This window comes from Mesocricetus auratus, unplaced genomic scaffold (assembly GCF_017639785.1).
Source record: "Mesocricetus auratus isolate SY011 unplaced genomic scaffold, BCM_Maur_2.0 Super-Scaffold_100004, whole genome shotgun sequence".
In the NCBI taxonomy this organism is placed as follows: Eukaryota; Metazoa; Chordata; class Mammalia; order Rodentia; family Cricetidae; genus Mesocricetus; species Mesocricetus auratus.
Genome location: NW_024429189.1, coordinates 26,713,576 through 26,733,392, shown reverse-complemented (window position 1 = coordinate 26,733,392; position 19,817 = coordinate 26,713,576). Strand labels below are relative to the sequence as shown.

Here is a 19,817-nt window from a genome sequence, read left to right as displayed (position 1 = left end):
ATTTGACAAGAGACTCCATTTCTACATCTAAGAAGAAAAAGTTAAAAGACATTACAGATTTGAGCGCTGAAATCAATGATATATTGATCTCGACTCATTCAATGAAAACCTGAAAAATGTTTTACCTTATGAAAGTATGAGGTACATTGTCTAAACAAAGTGCTATTATATGTATCATTTTGTTTTTGTTTTGGCTTTTTAGTTCAAGAACTATCCATGGTTGTGTTTGATTAGAACAGTGATTGAAAACATAAACTTAAGAATTGGGCAGTCATGGGCTCAGTTCCTACCTTGGCCACTAGTTATCTATAGGACTTTAATAAATTATTCAAATTTTCTATGCCTCTTTTTCTTCATCTGTAGAATTGCTTTCAATATTTAATAATGCTTATGTAAAGATCAAATTAAACAATATTTGGAAAATGTAATTATATAATAAATGATATATTGGTCTTAAAATAATTTGATAATGCATTAAGATGAATAGATGCCCACATACAAGAGAATTAAACAGAAGGAATTATACGTAAAGTAATTCTATTAAAAAACTTTGGGTTTGCTGTGGATTTTTCTTTACAAGAAAAAATTAAACAAAATGTCTTCATTTTTATCCAATCATAGAATCATGAGCTAAGAGAAAGGCATATTGCTATTCAGTAACTAATAAAGTTTGTCTGCTGAATTTCTCCAAAAAGCCCATAAAGGGCAAGCCCTCTACTTAGCACTGCTACAGAATGTTGAAGGAGGGAGTCCACAAAGTGGATTGTGTGACCTTGACTCCTGTGTCCTCCACTTTTGCTTTCTGGCCATAAGTTAAGTGGATTTCTTCTTCAAAGGCTCCAACCAGGATAGGTCACCTCACCACTGATCAACAAAATAAAAATCAGTCATAGGCAAAAACCTGCAAAACATAGGGCTGAAATAAACCTTTTTTTTGTAAGTTAATGATTTCAATTATTTCATTCTAGGAGTAGAATGGTGAGGAACACAGAATCCTACTTAATTTTAATCAGTGTTCCTTGAGTAGTTACCTTTACCATAACTGTTTCTAAAGGATATCTTATATAATCTTCTTAAAATTAATGTGGTAATGACCACACATAAAGACAAAACTAAATCTCCATGCTATAAAGTTAGTTGAGACAAGATTTTGTGCATAAGTGATAGTAGCACAATGCGAATCTGTGTATAACCATTGAAGCACAAGGTTCATAAAACAGATTAATCACAGTTTATTGTGTGGTTTGTTTTTAAAAATGTCATTGATGACCTTTTGGTATTGAAGACAAGCAGTGAAGACATGCAGTACCACTTGAGTTTGGGGAAAATATTCAAAATAATTTCTTTTGATATATGAGAACATTTGCATATCCAAAGCCTGCTTCTCTACAGGGCTGTGTTTTTGTGAATGATCAGCTCACTAATTAGCCAATTATCATTGCAAATAGAGAACAGGACAAAAATCACAAACTGTTAGTAACTTAAAATAGCAATCTACATCATTACATATGAAAGAAGAGTCTAAGTAGAATAAGAGGCTTGGTATTAGGATGAAGCTGTTTTTAAGCCTTTGCTGAGATAAAAATAACATTTTACAATATGGTGTCACTTCTGAGTAATGAGTGTGAATTTCCACATCTGTATGACTAACACAAAATAATGTGTGTCCTATCTGTAAGATAATATAAAGTAGCTTTGAAACATTTCCTAATCCTTACTACAAATAATCCCAAAGTATACAAAATCCTCTTATAGTTCTCATTATTACTACTGACGGCTGGTTTTAACTGCACTTAAGCACTTAATTTATCAGTTTCTCTAAATGACTAAGGAGGCATACTTCTAACATCTGGATTCCAGTAGCTAGGGAGACTCCCCAGAATTAATACAGTAAGGCATCTACAAAGCTAATATACAATACAAGATTATTCATATACAAATCATGGTGTCAACAAACATCACCAGATAGGTGTCAGTCAAAAAAAATAAAGCTAAAGTACAAAATCCAAATCCTTTTCTTTGTTCTGTAGTCCCTTGTTGAGAATGTTTCCCATAGGCTCAGGTGTCTGGTGTTTGAACACTAGGTTCCCAGTTAGTGGCATTGTTTGGAGATGTTTAGGAGAGAAAGTATGTCACTGTGGGTGGGCGCTAAGTACTTAAAGCCTTTCCAAACATTCTGTCCACTGTCTGTGCTTTGTACTTGCAGTTGAATATGTGAACTTGCAGCTTCTGTGTTTGTCACCATGCCTGCAGGTAGCTGCCATGATGGAATTTTACTCCTCTGTAACTGTAAATCCAAATAAATCCTTCCATATGCAAATTGCCATAGTCATGGGGTTTTATTACAGCAAGTGAAAAACAAACACTATATACTCTAGGCTTAACAACTATCACAAACCCCAATAGTGTGTTATGTGCATGCAAAGAAAGTGTATTTCTAAGTAAAACTTTTCACTATTCAATATAACACACTCCTTCAAAGATGAAGACTTGCATTCTTATCTGTTTGATAAACATATGACTCACTGAAAGAAATGTCATGTTAGCTAGTGCTCGGTTGGGTCCAAGACACTAGTACATGTGCATGAGGGATTCCTAGACTCTGACATTTGGGAGCTTCACTGTATTAGTGTCTGAAAACTCAAGATCCAGCAATGACACAACTATCAAGGAAAGCATTTAACTTGCAATGGATTTTTCTGAATTGATCTTTTTTTTTAACTTCTGGGCAAATGTTTGTTGCAAACACAGGTACAAAAAGTATTACACATTTAAAATATTAGACAACTAACTAGGCAACATAAACTTTAAAGTTTCATATATGCTCATTCTATTATCTTTCCACATTACTCACTTTCTAATCTCGAGTCTTGCCTTCTACTCCCTAAACTGTAGCATTTGGGTACAAATTTTATCTTTTGCTCTTTTCTTGATGACAGATACTAATTTATTCACACCTCACAACCCAGGGTCATGCCTTGCATAGTGTATATACTCAATGATTTATTTGTTGAACAAAATGACTTACAGTTTGCATATCTCAGTGGTGGGGTGACTAAGCATTCCTCTACCACAGCATCTGGAGGCTTTGGAGCTGTGTTTCTGTTTAGAGCAAGTTCTATGAACACCTACCTGCCTCTGTCAGCATGCTCCTCCAGTAACTCCACCAATGCAAGATGCCAAGAGACCCTCCATTGTTCTTGTGGCTGCAGGCAGATGTGAAAACTAACGAAAACCCTGCTTGATATCCTCCAGTTTGTGATTCTCAATGGCATATGCCTCCATCCCTCCTTTTGAGAATTTCCTGCAAGCCAGCAGTGGCATTTATGGAACATCCCCACACCAGCACAGGGGCTCATGCTCATTCCCTATATCAAATTCCTTTTTGTCCAAAATTTCAGTTGCTGAAATAGCAACTGATTCAATAGAAAATTGTTTCTTTATTTTCGTCATTCAAATCTGGAAAGAGCCTACAGGTTTAAACCTTTCTGCTGAGTGTGAACTACTTTAAAAGAGGAGGAAACACCCAGACTCCTAGCTTGCATTATGATTATTGGCATAGTGGGTGGAAATGACAGTGCTCTGTCCCTATGTAAGTATACGAGCCCACTCTGAACTACAATGAAAAATTGTATGAAAACACAAAGCGATTCGAATTTAAACATCAATTCTAATAGCTCTTTGTGTTTTCATATACTTTTTAAGTCATCGCGACAATTTTTACAAAGAAATTACAGATTTTAATTGTGACCAATTGAAAAATTTAAAAACTGCTTACACTTATTTTATTTGTGTGTGTGTGTGTGTGTGTGTGTGCGTGCGTGCGTGCGCATGCGCATGTGTGTACTCAAGCCATGCATGTGTGTATATATGTGAATGCCACAGTGCACACATGAAGATCAGAGGTCAACATGTGAATTTAGATTTTTCCTTTTATCCATGTGAGTTCCAGAGATAGAACTCAGGTCACCAGGCCTGTGTGGGGCAAGCACCTTTATTCATTGAGCCATCTTATCTGAAATGGTGGCAATACTGAAATTTCAGTACACAAACAATTTGTTGGCTTCTATTTTTTCTGCTGTATTTTATACTTTTCATTGTATTAGTAATTTCTTAAAATTAACCCTAGATATTCTATGATATTTGGGAACATAAATATCTGAAATGCAATACCAAACTAATTAATATTTTAAAATAACATGTTCTTGTAGTCATATTTAAATAGCTTTTATTGTATATAGGACTCCAGTTTATTTCCCTGTAGTCATAGTAAGTAACTCAAAGCTTTATGTAGATAGCAGAACACTGTGAATTTTGAATTGGCTAAAATTATGCTGGGGCCAACATGTGCTGGGAAATGTTAAATTAGAAGTGGTGAAGGCTGACGTCCTTATGTCTCCCTAATCCTGAATGACCTTTCACTAAGAAGCATGCTAGCTGTGGGTGTTTCATACATGCACTTACAGAAATGTCATAATTACATCTCAATTTCTAAAATTCTGTTCCTTCATTTATTATTATAATTCACATGTTAACTTGGAAGAGGGAAATTTTCATGGTGTCATACCACTATACCAAGAATTACAGGCAACAGATGCCTGCTGGGAGAAGGGGATGAGCCTCCTAATTGACTGTCCACTACAGAATGGTCATTATTGAAGCTATATACACACAAACAACAAAAGCAGATACATCATGTTAAGTATGTGAATGTGTTTATATAAGCATAGATATACATATACATATGATGATAATCTAAGGAAAGGACTAGAAAGCCATAGAGGATCAAGATAGGATAATTGGGAGGGGATGGAGAAAGAAAAAAAAAGATAAGTGATGTAATTCTTTTTTTTTTTTTTTTTTTGGTTTTTACGAGACAGGGTTTCTCTGTATTGTTTCGGAGGCTATCGGTCCAGCCTGGCCTCGAACGCACAAAGATCCGCCTGCCTCTGCCTCCCGAGTGCTGGGATTAAAGGCGTGCGCCACCACCGCCCGGCTGAGAGTGATGTAATTCTATTTCAATTAAAACCATATTTAAGGGCTGGAGTGGGCTCAGGGTAAAAAAAAAATCTTGTTCTTGAAGAAGGCCCAGCTTTGATTTCAAGCACCCATGCAGTGGCTCACAGCCATATGTAACTCCCTCCTAGGTGATCTGAAGCCCTCATCTGACGCTCTCAGGCATCAGGCGCACGTGTGTTGCACATACATGAAGGCATGGAAAAGCACTCATAAACATAAAATAATAGAATAAATAAATCTAAAATATGTTTAAAAGTTTATTTATATGCAGAAAATAAACAAAAGTAGAAAAATGTGCAAAACTAACAATAAGTCATATGCTTAAAATGTAACCAAAAGTAAATTGATTTTAAAAAGATAATTGGGTTTGTATTAATTTACCAATTTTGTGAAATTCTGACTTGAATTTTAAAATTAATACAATTTTATAATTTCAAAAGATCCATACTTGGTCATGAATAATACATATTTCCATTTTCAATAAGATAATATACTAGGATGCTGTACACACATGAATTGGAGATATTGGTCCTTATTGTGTTCTTCTTATAACGGCTTTTGACCTTGAAAATTAAGTTGGAAATAATCACACTTTTTCTATTTATTTAAGTTCTTAAATAAGAGAAATATTTACTGCTTAAAGCATTGGGACCTTGAGATTTTTTTGGTAAAAATTTGGCTATGAATTTATTATCAGTGCTTACTTCACTGATAATGGTGATTTCATAGAATTTGCTGAACTTGTCTAAACATTTCACAGTGTTATCTTAGAAAATATAGAGTTTCTAAAATCTGTAGCAGTCCATTCTTGATTCCTGACATTGATGACTTCTGCTTTGTGTCTTTGTCTCTTTTCTTGATTAATCATGTTGCAATTTATCAACCTTATAGTTTATTTTGGAGATTTATTATTCTTTTTCATGACTTTTGTTCTACTCATCTGTTTGTTATTTTATTGCCACTGTTAATGTTTCTGGTCCCCTTTATCAGGTTTTTGTATGAAAACTGATTTAGAATCACTAGACAATATGATAGTTCAACACCTGTGATATAATCATTCTTCAACTTGCTATATATGAGGTTTGTTTTTGTGTTTATGGATATATATGCATATGTCATTATATGGGAATATATATGTGTGTATATATGTATGTGCATATATATATACACATATATATATGTGTGTAAAGTCAAATGCTATCATTCTAAACGTTATTGTCAGTGCTATAGATGTCTTGTGAGGGTGCCCCTTAACATCTGGCTATTTTCAGCATGTACCAGAGAAGTAGTGAAGATCTTTGGCTGTTCTTACAAATTAAGAATATTAACTCTGTACTTGAGGAACCAATCCTTTCCTAAAGACCTCACTCCTAACACTATCACAGTAGGAGTTAAGTTTCAACTTCTAAGTGTTAGGGAAATATCAACGTTCAGCCCATAGTGTGAGTTAAAAACGGGGTGGGGGAGAATCCATCTGGAAGTTATTTGAATTAAAGATAAACATCATTTTCAAGGAAGAAAGGGGTAGAGGTGTTTATTTTTAAGAAGATAGATATTAAAATTCTTTTTTAAACATTTATCTTACAGACTTTAAGCCTTTGTGCACTGAAAATACACTAAGATTTGTTCTTTGTATTAGTGGATAGAGTAGGCGATGCTGATATAAGGTATAGCTATGCGCAGAAAATCACACGTACTGAATCATGGTCCTGTTCAATTCAATCTAAGGACGGTTCAAACCTCTAGACTCCATGATATTTATTCTTCTTAATCTCAGTTGCTCACTGTAAAAATTTCTAAGAGCAAGTGAGTGGAAAGACAGGACTGTTTTCTCAGAATAAATGAATAGATGAGAAAACCTGGAAAAGTCAGAATATCCGGAAACCCAGAAGTCCTGGAGATCTCAGTGCTGGACCAAGAAGACTGGAGGACACACTTCAGGTCATTATTTCTCCCAGTTGTATGCAGAATCACTTCTAAAAGGGGAAAAAAAACTCAAATATACTCACAGGAACTTTGAGTCTTTGGACATTTTTGCCTGTCCCTGCCTACTTAGTCCAGGAAGAAAGTGAACATTCATGAGTCAGAGGCCTGAGTTTTGTTTGCCTCTTTCACTTAAACATGACAATGGGATATTGTAGGAAAGGAATTTGCATCAAATGATTTGGAAAATATTTGAAATGCACCAGGATTTGGTCAGTTCTATTTGTCTCCGGTGTGGGTGTGCAAAAGATAGAATTCTCTCAGTGACCTGTTCTGTGGAATAAGCCCACTGTTACTGGAAACTGCAGGCAAAACAGCTGGGCACTACTGGAATAGGACAGGTCAGGCTTGAGCTGGTCCTCACCCTCAGTGAGGTGGTGTGTACATCCAAATAAGTGAAATGGGTTAAGCCTTTCATTAAGTTTTATTATGTTACTCAACTTTTACTGTGATAAAACTTAAAATTTCATTATAATAATATTTACATCTTAATGTATATTACTGTAAATATTTATTATGAGAAAAAAGTCAATTGGCCTCCCCTTCATCAAACTATGGCCTGTAAGCAAATACAAGCATTAATCTTACCTATTTACAAATACTGAGGAATATAATCATAGGAGAAAGAACAGAAATACTACAAAAATCACAATGAAAAAGAAATTTACTGGGTGAAGGGCCATGTTAGGTCCCATAGGGAAGTTAGAAATAACTCAATGAATGCATGAAAGGATGAATCGTGTGTGTGTGTGTGTGTGTGTATGTGTGTGTGTGTGTGTGTGTGTGTGTGTGTGTGTGGTACCTTATGGATGAGACTGGCAAACTAATGGCTGAAGAGAAAATGGTGAAATAGTAAAGCAAAAAACCTTCAGAACAAGTTAAAACAAGAAAACATAGTTTTATATTTACTTACACATATGAGGAGCAAAGGCAAAAATAAAAGCAGATGTAAGCACAAACTAAGTCATTTTTTAGTGATAAGAGCAGTCATGCAAAGCTGGGGGAATGGCTCATTGTTGGAAGACTTGTCATCTATCACAAGGTTCTGAGTTTGATAAAACTGTGGCAGTCACCCAATGAGATCAAACAATCCTAATTTTTTATACAATCACTAAGTTTCAAAGCATACAGAGCAAATTTGACAGAACAAAAGAGGGAAATGGGCTTATATAGCAATCACGTCATGATATTTTACCAAATGACTCCTAATATCACATGACAGAGCACAGAAAAATATACAGAGCAATAGCAAGACCTAAACATCTTCAAACATAGCCTACTTGTAAATACACGATGTATCCCACAGTAGCAGAATGAGCTTTTACGTAAAAATAAAGGGTGAGCTGGTGGGGTGGGGTGTGGGGTGGAGGGTGGCATGGGGGAGACACAGACCCTTTAAAATTGAGTATATGTGGGTCTTTAATCAAAATTTTAATGGCTTGTCAAAAAACTGGTTTGTTTTATTACAATAATTTTTACTGATTAATTTAATTATTGGGATTATAAACTATTATTTTAGTAGGATGTTTGATTATTATCTGAGAAAACTGTATATAAAGAAAGACTGGGCACACAAATAGGTCTGCAGCTTCAGGACTTGTAAGCTGTTGCTGTCTTGTTTCGTGTATTCACTGCTGAGGGGAGTATACCACAGCTGTCATGAAGAATGAACATTTGTCAAACAATCCATCTGTAGAATGATGAGGTTTTAAAGCCGGGAGGCATCAAAACTGTTCAATCATAGAGCACACAGAATTTTTGACCATGATTTAAAATTGAAGCATTTTGTTTGTTGGTTATAGGTTGAATGCAAAATGTCCCCATGGGCTAATTTGTTTGGTAGCTTGGTCCCTAGCTGATAGGTTTGTCTAGAGAAGTTATGGGATCTTTAGGTCATGCAGACTAGCAAGCAGAAATGGGTCTAGTAGACCTCCACATCTGGTTAAGACTCAAAATGCCCACTTCCTGATACACTGCATTTAATCAGTTGCCACCACAGTCTCATATGCCATGATGGACTGATGTCCCCTGACACCATGAGCCAAAATAAACCTTCTTCCCTTAAGCTGACCCACACCAGGAAAAGAGCATAGTCAAAGACAAGGGGCACTGGCTCTCTCAGCACCTTGAATTCTGACCCTTAGAAACCAGAAGTCTGAAGTGGTCAATTCTGGTTCTTTTTTTTGTTTTGTTTTGTTTTTTTTGTTTTTTTTTTCAATTCTGGTTCTTTTAAGGCAGTTTGTGTGAATTTATTATGACAGCTTTAGGAAGATTTTAGAATTGGCTGTTTGACAACAGTAATAGAATCGATGCATTCACAGTTAGACTTACTGAGAAGAAAATGAAGTCAGTCTTCAGGAAAATAAAGCAGCAATTGCTGGTGAAAATTGGATAGAGGATGCTTTCCCTGGGATGGGAAGATAATTTAGTGCACAATGGAAATCAGGATGGCATTTATTTAAAAAATTAAATAAAAGTAAAAGCCAGGACTACTGTATGGCTTTCTATGCTTCCTCTGGCACAGATGAGTGTGTGCTACTTACTACTCAGTGGAGGCAGCACCGAAGATAGCCGCTGTTGACTCCTGCTCACCACAGTGCTGGTAGCAACATCCGATTATAGCAGCGTCCCAGTGTTCATCAGTGTACGGAGAGACTGTGGAAACTGGCATAAAAACACACCAAAGACTTAAAGAACGCTGAAAGTGTCCCATTTATAGGAAAGTGACTGGAACTGCCAATTATTACAAAGTGAGATAAGCAAATGGGGGAATCATACTGAATAGGTTCTCTCACATGTAGAGATGAAGAAAATAAAAGAGAACATGAAAATGAAAGGGGTATGGGGAGGGGATGGGGACAGGAGGCAGGCCAACTAAGAGAAAAAAATGCCTTCAAACCACACGACCTACGTGCCTAAAAACATCCTTATGAATAATTGATAAGGACTAATAACAATTCTAAAGTCAAATATTCAAAAAATGTTTTATAGACCCTCAATATTATTTAATGTCATGTATAAACATAGAAATATATCAATCGAGTTAATTTTAAAAACTTTGCTATCATGCCATTATTATGCCTGACTCAGTAAGAAATTCAAATCCGGTGTAAAGACTGTGCTATCTGGGACACTTACAGTTCTTTCTATTGTCTTGTATTTACTAACTTGGATAACGACCCAGTTAATTTCATTCACTTGTGATTTGCTGGTAAGTCATCATTGTCATGTCTCAGTTTCAAGCATATTTGAGTGAAGATTCCTATTGTTCACTGTTTTTATTTATGGAGATATTTATATATTTGTCCTATTAAATTTCAGATTTGTTCATTTTACTAGTTATTTATAAGGAAACTAACTCTTAAGTACAAATAACATTTTAAAGAAATAAATCAATTTTTTTTTGCTATGCTATGTACAGTATATTCATCACTCTGTGTAAGGTATAGGTATAGGTTCTATCTCATGTAGTGGGCCTTAAATCCAAGCAAAGTGTGGTTGGTTACTCCAATAACATTTGTGCAACTATTATACCATGGCATATCTTTCCAGGAATTATAGTTATTCTAGGAGGTTTCACATCTGAGTAAGACTGATGATTGCTTTTCTCATCCATTTCAGGTATGTAACCCTCCAGCATTATGAGAGTCAGCCAGTAAGGATGAAATTTGCAGTTCAGAACAAGCTTGATTTTTCCATGTTCTGTGCTTCAAGTATGAGGCATCATGTAAGAGCCTGAACAAGCTTGTGCAACCTCAAGCCACACAAGATCACAGATGCAGGAGTGGAGAAAGCCAGGAAATTCCATTCCTAGCTAAGGAGCTACTACTATTTGTATGTCTCTGGGAAAGGGAAAATCTGGTTTCTTTAATGGTATGACACACTTCTGTGCCAACACCCTCCTGGGTGGGCCCCACAACCAGAAGTAGTTGGTCAACACAAACTGGACTCAATGAAAAGAGAGGGGGACGAGATGAAGTTGGCTGGATAGGGAGGTGAGGTGGGGTCATTAATTTTAGCACCAAATTTAATTATCTCTTCTATTCTACTGTTTTTTAGTATCGCTGGCTTCTATACTTTTTCCCAAAAGTGTACTCAAAACACTTTTTACTCAGGTAAAAATTATACTTTGGTACAGCAGTAAAATACTCATATGATATCTGTCTAATTTTTTGATGTAGGAAATTGGGGCTATGAACTTTCATCACAGGACTGTCTTTTCATTGTGATTCATATATCTGGGTATATTGTGTTTTTATTTGCATTCATTTCAAGATATTTTAAATTTTTCTTCTTGATTTCTCACCTCACCAATTTTCCATGTTTGGTTTCCATGCTTTTCTGTACTCAGGCCATTTCTCTTCTTGATATCCAGATTTATTCTTTGTGGTCAAACAGAATGTGAGGTATCATTTCCATTTTCTAAAATTTGTTGAAATTTGCTTTGTGTCCTAATATGTGGACAGTTTCATAGAACATTCTACAGTCTGCTGAGAAATGATGTACTTTTTAGTGTTTGGATGTAATATTCTCCATAAGTCGTTTGATTTCTGGTGTCAGTTATCACTAGAGTTGTATTTAGTTTTTGTTTGGATGATTGATGCAGCGGTGAGAATATGATGTGGAAATCACATACTATCACTGTGTTGGGGTCATTCTGTCAGTCTGTGATTTTTAGATCTAACAGTGTTTGTTTTATGAAATTGAATGTCCTGTGTTTTGGTACATAAATGCTCAGGATTATAATATTCTTTTTGTGGATTTTTTTGTTCTTTAATGAGTTTAAATGAACTTACCCATTTCTTCTGGCTAGTTTTGGTTTGGTCTCTTTTGTCAGATATTAAAATAGCTGTGTCTGCTTGTTTATTTGTTTCACTTGCTTGGAATAGCTTTTTCTATTTGTTTATCTTAAGGTGGTGTCAATTATTGATGGTGAAGTCTGTTTCTTGTAGGAAGTAAAAAAAATGAATCCTGTTTTCTGATACAATCTGAGAGTCCATTTACATATTCACAATGTTACCCCTACGTAAATCAGTTAGAGAGTCCTCAAAAGGCTGGAAATCTACCATATGATTTAGCTATAACTTTCTTGGGCCTAGATCCAAAGGTCTTTATATTTTACTAGAGAGATACTTGCTCTTCTATGTTCATTGCTGCTTTATTCATACTAAACAGGAAATGAAAACAATGTAGATATCCATCAACTGGTCAACTGATAATAGAAATGTGGTACATTTACAGAATGGAATGTTATTTAACTCCTAAGAAATTAAATTATGAAATCTTCAGATAAATGAATAGAATTGGAAATAATTATCCTACTCAGATCCAGAAAGATAAATATAGCATGTTTTTTTTTCTCTCATGTACAGATGTTAACTTTGCATCTTTACATATGTGTATTTCACTTGGAATACTAGTAAAGTACATCCCAAGGTGGGAAAAATAAAATACCATTAAAATAAAGGAGGAAAGGGTAAAAAATATGGAACAGGAAGTCGGGCAGTGGTGATATACCATGTCTTTAATCCTAGCGCTTAGGAGGCAGAGGCTGGAAGATCTCGGTGAGTTCAAGGCCAGCCTGGTCTACAGAGTGAGTTCCAGGACAGCCAGGGCTGTTACACAGAGAAACCCTGTCTTGAAAAACCATTAGATGACCAGATCTGAGATGGCAGCAAGCAGGAGGTGATGAAGGAGCTTGAAAAGATCTGCAAATGTAGAATGAAAAACTTCTGTAACATCCAGGTTGATGAACCTAATTTATTGACTTGGCAAGGGCTTATTGTTCTCGACAACCCTCCATATGACAAGGGGGCCTTCAGAATTGAAATCAACTTCCCAGCAGAGTGTCTGTTCAAACTACCCAAGATCACATTTAAAACAAAGATCTACCTCCCTAGCATTGATGAGAAGTGACAGATCTGCCTGTCGGTAATTAGTGCTGAAAACTGGAAGCCAGCCACCAAGATTGACCAAGTAATCCAGTCCCTTACAGCACTGGAGAATGACCCCCAGCCTGAGTACTCACTCTGAGCTGACCTAGCTGAAGAATACTCTAAGGACCATAAAAATTATGTAAGAATGCTGAAGAGTTTACAAATAAATGTGGGGAAAAGCAACCTGTGGATTAAAATCTGCCATTAGTGATTCCAGCAAGTTTGAGCAGAGCCCCGAGCACTGCACCCAGATATCCAACAAAGCAGAACTCTGTGGAAAATTGACACGTGCCACCACCTGACGTCCACTTGTGGTGGTTACTGACTTTCTACAGTTTTCTTAATCAAAAGAGGTCTAGGCAACCTGTAAAGAAGGATTTAAAAATTCACATGTTCTAAAAAGATAGATGATAGATAGATGGATAGACAGACAGACAGACAGACAGATAGAAAGAACAGGAAAGATTCAATGAAGTGGGACAACAGGTAGAACATGTGTAGGGAAAAATAACTAATCCTAAATATTTTTTAAAGCCATGTGGGAACTTAGTACTGTAGAACCCTTGTAAAACACACATATACACATTATTTGAATGGCATTAAACTGTAAGAGGAGAACAATAACCTGACTAGATACCATATGCTAACTAATAAAATTCTAGTACTAGAATGGGTTGTATTTGAGTTGTTAGTCAATGTGGTCCATAGACCCACAAACATTACAAGCTATTGCCAATGTTCTTAGTCTTGCTCTCCAGAACTTGGTGGTCATGCCCTATTGCTGAAAATACCATGCGGTTTTATCATAGAATATGAAGAAATCAGTATAGTTCTGAACTGGAAGGTTCATTCCTATTGGCTAGCTTTCACAATGTTGGAAGGTTCTATGCAAGCTAATAGAGGAGAAAAGTAATTATTAATCTCACCCAGCTGTGAATAATAACACCTGATTTCATATGCCCACTAGTTATGTGGCATGGATGTTTTGGAAGCTAATTTCTAATTGGACATAAGTCACTGTCCATGAGATGGAACTCATACCAAACCCTTTTAATAGGATCAAAAACCTGAGGCTGGATAGATCTTGGGACCTACTTGGAAAACCTAAAACTATTATTCTCTTAAATAGATATAGTATTAAAATAATTGCTAATATTATATCAATATACTCATAAAATGTACTTATCTCAACCCTCATTATAGAAGCTTTCTTCTTGCAATAGATACCCCAATCTGGTGATAAACACATAGAGAATAAGAAACTATGGTGTGCTCAACTAGGACATACATATCACATACTTTCCTCCAAAACACCAGGATCTTTGTAGAAGAGGGGATACAAAGGTTGTAAGAGCCAAAAGAGGTAGATAACTTCAATGAAAATGTGTTTATTGGCACACTAGGGGGGGTTGTACATAGGAACTCACAATTGTTATTGCAGCACACAGAAACCTGTACAAACTCAAGTTAAACAAAATCTCACCATGAAGTCAGAGGACAGTCATGAAATCCCACCACTTAGCTGAGAAGACATTGGCATTTGATATCTTCTGGGAAAAAAGAATTGGTTTTCTTTAATGAAATGACCCCTGGTAGGTCAACCATACTCCAGTGCAGTCCCCACTCCCCAGAGTAGTTAGGCAACACAAATTGAACTGGATTTTAAAAAAAAAAGGAAACTGGAAGCTGGGTGGATGAGTAAAGGTGAGGTAACATTGGATCTGAGAAGACGTGGGGAGAAAGGGTAATATGTTGAAAGTGCATTGTATGAAGCTCTCAAAGAATTAATGTAGTGTTTTCTAAAAATATTCCCAGTCTGAACATGAATCCTAGAATATTTTGATGCATTATGTTTTGAGTAAGGCCAGACACTGGCATGTATAACACGTATTTTCCATGGCTAGGAAGATTCAGGTAAAACTAGACACAGACACTATGAAACTAAGCAACGTTAAGATTTTGGGGAGGGAAGTAGGAAAAAGAGAAGGGAGAAGAGGAGGGGGGAGGAGGACATGAGGCATCAGAAAGACTGAGTCAGGGGAGGAATAAAGGAGGGCAAGAAAAGAGATAGCTCAATACAGGGAGCCAGTATAGGTTTAAAGAGAAACTAGTGAAATGTTCAGAGATCCACAAAGATGACCCCAACTAAGAATCTAGGCAGTAGTGGAGAGGCCGCCTTTGATGCCCTTCCCCTATAATGAGATTGATGACTACTTTAATTATCATCCTAGAGTCTTCATCCAGTAGCTGATGGAAGCAAAAGCAAATACCCACAACTAAACACTGAGCCATACTCCTGGAATCTAGTTGTAGACAGGGAGGAGTAATGAGCAAAGGAGTCAAGACCATGCTGGAGAAACCTACGGAACCAGCTGACCCGAACTAGTGAGAGTACATGGACCCCAGTTGTAAAGCTTGGGAACCAGCGTTGGACCAAACCAAACCCTCTGAATGTGGGAGCCAGTTAGGAGGCCTGGGCAGACTATGGGTCCTTTAACACTGGAACCAGTATTTATCCCTAGTGCACAAATGGACTTTGGGAGCCAATTCACTATGGAGTGATACTATTTCATCCCAGATACATGGAGGAGGACCTACACCCTCCCCAAATGATGTAACAGACTTTACTGCAACCCCATGGAAGGGCTCACTGTCCTTGGGGAGTGGGTAGGGGTGGGTTGGGAGGGTAGGTAGAGGGCATGGGAGGATGGAAGGGAGAGGAAACAGGAGGAATGCTATGTAAAAAGATTGTAAATTATTAAGTTAAAAAAGTAGATTAAAAAGGATTCAATTTATTCCTTCCTTCCTGGTTGATTCATCAAAACACTTATTCACTTTAGTCTTTACTTTTCTTTGATGGTCCATGAATATTTTGGGACACATGTCATGGTGCCTAGTCTTTAGGGTTCATGGTTTGTTCCCTACCAAAGGCATTTTATGACTGTGGTAGACACGAGTGTTTGGCATACACTCATAGAAACAAGCTACTCATATTTGCTCAGCTTGTCACAAATGCATTGTTGGACTTACTTCTAGGAGCAGTGATATAACTTAGTGGGTAAAAATAACTGATGCCAAACCTGATGACCTGAGTTTGATCCCAGAAATCCACTTGGTAGAAGAGAATTGGCTCTTGTGATTTGTCCTCTGACTGCCACACAATACACTGATACATGTATGCTCTCCAACAAAATTAATAAATAAATGTAAACAAAATGATACTTGTTTGTACTTCCCAATGTTTTTTAATGTCGTTGTAGAGGTAAAAAATTCATTCTTGTATGCACTTGCATCACAGCAATCAATATTCTCATCTCAGGCTTTTCTTTAATTAGGTGTCCTGATTAAGACAGCAAATCCCACATCTAGATCCATCGTTTTGATCTATGTCTTCACTAAACTTAGCATTTTAAAAGAAAACCTTCCGAGTTAACAGTCACTACATTTTGAGAGGCCTAAATATTCTCCAGTCCTTCACCATGGACATAGAATTCTCTGCCCAAGACTTCATGCTCATGAATTTGTCTCACGAAATCACTTTAAGGTTGTCCTACTTTAAAGGAAAAGACTCAAAGTGAACACTTGCCTTATATTGAATTGAAATAGAAAATTAACAAGAAAATCTCCAGAAAATTCTATTCAGGAGCATGAACACTTGCTCTCTGTAAATGACATTGAACCAACTCACAACCTCAGGAGATAAACTGTAATGAAAAGCAGGTTTTCCACAAGCCCTTTTAATAAAATGGTTTTGCTTTAATCTCCTTCCCCTGAATTATGAGGGTAAAATTTTGCAAGCCCTCATTCGCTGGCACATGGCCGTCTGTAGGGATGGTGAGGGCTCTGAGAATTGCTGCATCCTTTGTTTTTAGGCTATTTGTTGTTCTCCAGTTGCTGAGAAGTGGAGGGGACTTCAGTCAGATTCTCTAGTGAGCATGTTCTCTGAGTGGGAAATCATTAAAGCTGAAAACATCAATGGCGAAGATAAACAGGATTAGAGGCTAATAGTTCAGAGTTAAAGTGTATAGAAAAAGGCAAATGAGCCAGGGACTCATCATGCCTTTTGAAATTTCCAAGACCTTGGCTAGTTTTTTGAAGTATATTTGTAGGAAAATATGTCTTTTGACATAAACCGAAAGTGAGTCTAGCTTTGAAGTTTACATCGTTCTTTTAACATTTTCTTATAGGAAGATTTCCTTCCTTAATAGGACAATAGTGTTTAATTGGGCATGGTCTCCTGGCACAGGTCATGACCAGGCTTTAGTGCAGGGCTCTTTGACCAGTATTAATGCTGACCTTATGATGCCCTGTCCTTTCCCTGCTCCTGTGTTCTGCACAGCACGTGAGTAATAGACTGCCGTTGGTGCTATCATGAGCTAAACCCAGAAAGCAACAAGCCATAGAGGTTTGGGCATATGACTTACTTAGGAAGTTCTCAGTGATAATTAGCTATGAGAAGGGAATTTCTTGGGATGGGGAAGAGGGATGAAGAGAAGGAACATGGGTAAGAAAGAATGATAGAGAAGGTGAAGATGAGCAAACACATTGCCAACATCACAATGAAACCCTGTGTGTATTACAGGTCAGTAAATAAAGGAACTGAAAATGTAGTCAACAAGAACAATGAAGACAAGACATTGGCTTTATCTGAGATACAGTTATGTGGTAGATATAACGTGAGATTAGCAAATATCATAAGCTTAATGCTTTGCCCAAAGGTGTTTGTCAATGAAAACATGGGAACTGTTAGTTACATCTCAATATAAAATGTCATCTCTGAGATTGGGTAAGAAAATAATAGAGTAAAACTTTTTCTCATAATTGTTAGATAGTAATAAAGTGATAATGAAATCCTGCAGTCTATTTGAGTGTGCACAGTGGAGGCATGTTCTCAAAACAGGGCTCCAAACAGGTGGCAGAGAGGAAGCATGTTTGCAATGGAGGGAAATTTGCAATGTTTGAAACCTGCATGGATTTCAGAGTGTGGATCTCTGCAAGGTAATTTCTGATTTACTTGATAATCACATTTTGTTGCACCTTCTTTCCCTTCAGTAAGTCAGATGTTCCTGTGTTAAGCACTTCTCAAAAGTAAGAACATAATCCCAACCCACTATGCAAAGTACCTAGAATAATGTCACACTGGCACAGAAAATATGTACTCCACAGATGAAAACAGTCAGTTAGGCCCTGCTGGCTCAGGAGGTACCCTAGTAGGCCTCACAGGAGACATCAGCACGTTTGAAGCACAGCATACCCCCAAACAACCATGTGACTTAAGAGTTTTGTGACTAATTTTAGAATATATAGAAATATTAACTGAAAATGTTTCTTTGATCTGACTTACGTGCTTCAGAAACAATGTGACCCGTGTCACTTGTCATGAGTCAAAATAACCATGAAAATAAATCAGTGCAAAACAATATAAGTAATTTAAGGTAAAATATAAAAAGAAATAATAATAGCAATAATAGTACATGCTTACACTCCACCTAAAATCTTTTTGTTTTTTGGTTTTGGTTTTGTTTTTGGTTTCTCTGTATTGCTTTGGAAGCTGTCCTGGAACTCTCTCTGTAGACCAGGCTGGCCTCGAACTCACAGAGATCCACCTGCCTCTGCCTTCTGTGAGCTGGGATTAAAGGCTTGTGACACCAATGCCCAGCTCTAACAATCTTTGCTACTAAAAATAATTAAGGTTTCAGTTAAGGTGGAGAACAATTGTGGAGGATATCCAAACTTGACTTCTTGTCTCCATAAGCAAATTCACTTTTGCATACAAAGACATATTTACCATGCACATACATTGCACACACACATAAATTAATAAATATAAAATAAAGCTATTAATTAAATCATAGTATGAGATGTCAGTTTTAATAAATTGAGTTTTATCATATAATAAATTGTTACATTATTAAGGCTAACCAGGAATTGAAATTGAATGTAATATAAGTATCTCTTGAAAAAGAGTATGTCTGTCCACTTACTCTGAAAGTTCTGATTGCCGAGGACCCATTTTCTAATGATCTTGCTACGATTCTTTTTTCAGGACAGTTGTATTCCAAGAAACCATATGAAGCAATTTCCTAAACTTGTTTTTCTTAATGTGTTCTACTAATCAACTGTTACAAACAAGCATTTCTTACCCACTTATTTTTGCCATCTGGTTTGGAAAAAATATGCTCAGACATCACTGATGAATTATTTCAAATATATACTTGTAATAGTCAATGCATTTTTAACCTTTGAATCTCTCTCTCATCTGTCTCTCCATCTCTCTTCATTCCTTTCTCCCTACACACACACACACACACACACACACACACACACACATGGGGGGGGGCAGGGGTGAGACAGAGAGAGAGACAGAGAAAGAGAAACAGGTCAATTAAGCAATCATCAATTTGTATGAAATCTTTGCAACCAATCAACAATTTGTGTGAATCTTTGTTGGATTTTGTCAGCCAATACCAGGTCCTTCTGTATGATTGTCATAGTCTTCTGGTTAGTCACCTTCTTAACCTTCTTACTGCATACCCCAAATATTCATTTGCTATATGCCAGTCAAAATTACTCTTTCAGAATATAAGAGAAAAGCCATCTTGTCACTGCAAACTCTGGCCCCCTCAGAAGCCACTGTCTTCTATAGAACATCCTCTCTCTGCCTTTTTCCCATTTTCAATTGAAAGATGTGTCATGGAGGCCAGGTGTTCTTGCATTGGTTACTCTATCATAACAAGTTAACCCTGTTTTCATGTGTACATAATAAATATTTTGGAATATTTGGATATACCTTAGTAAGTTTTAATAAAAATTTTTAAATTCTTTTCTCATATATTGCATCCTGACTAAAGGTTTCCCTCCTTCTCTTCCCCCAGTCTG

At 36.7% G+C, this 19,817-nt stretch overlaps 1 long non-coding RNA gene and 1 pseudogene across 1 annotated transcript in view; both read left to right on the top strand.

Annotated features, from left to right (window-relative positions):
* Positions 1-11,814, top strand: part of LOC121140352 — a 35,616-nt gene extending 23,802 nt beyond the window's left edge. The window contains exon 3 of the long non-coding RNA XR_005877141.1: positions 10,624-11,814. This is a non-coding gene — a long non-coding RNA (uncharacterized LOC121140352). The remainder of the gene's footprint in view (positions 1-10,623) is intronic.
* An 839-nt stretch (positions 11,815-12,653) lies between these two features.
* Positions 12,654-14,921, top strand: LOC121140351 (annotated as a pseudogene).
* The last annotated feature ends 4,896 nt before the right edge of the window (positions 14,922-19,817 follow it).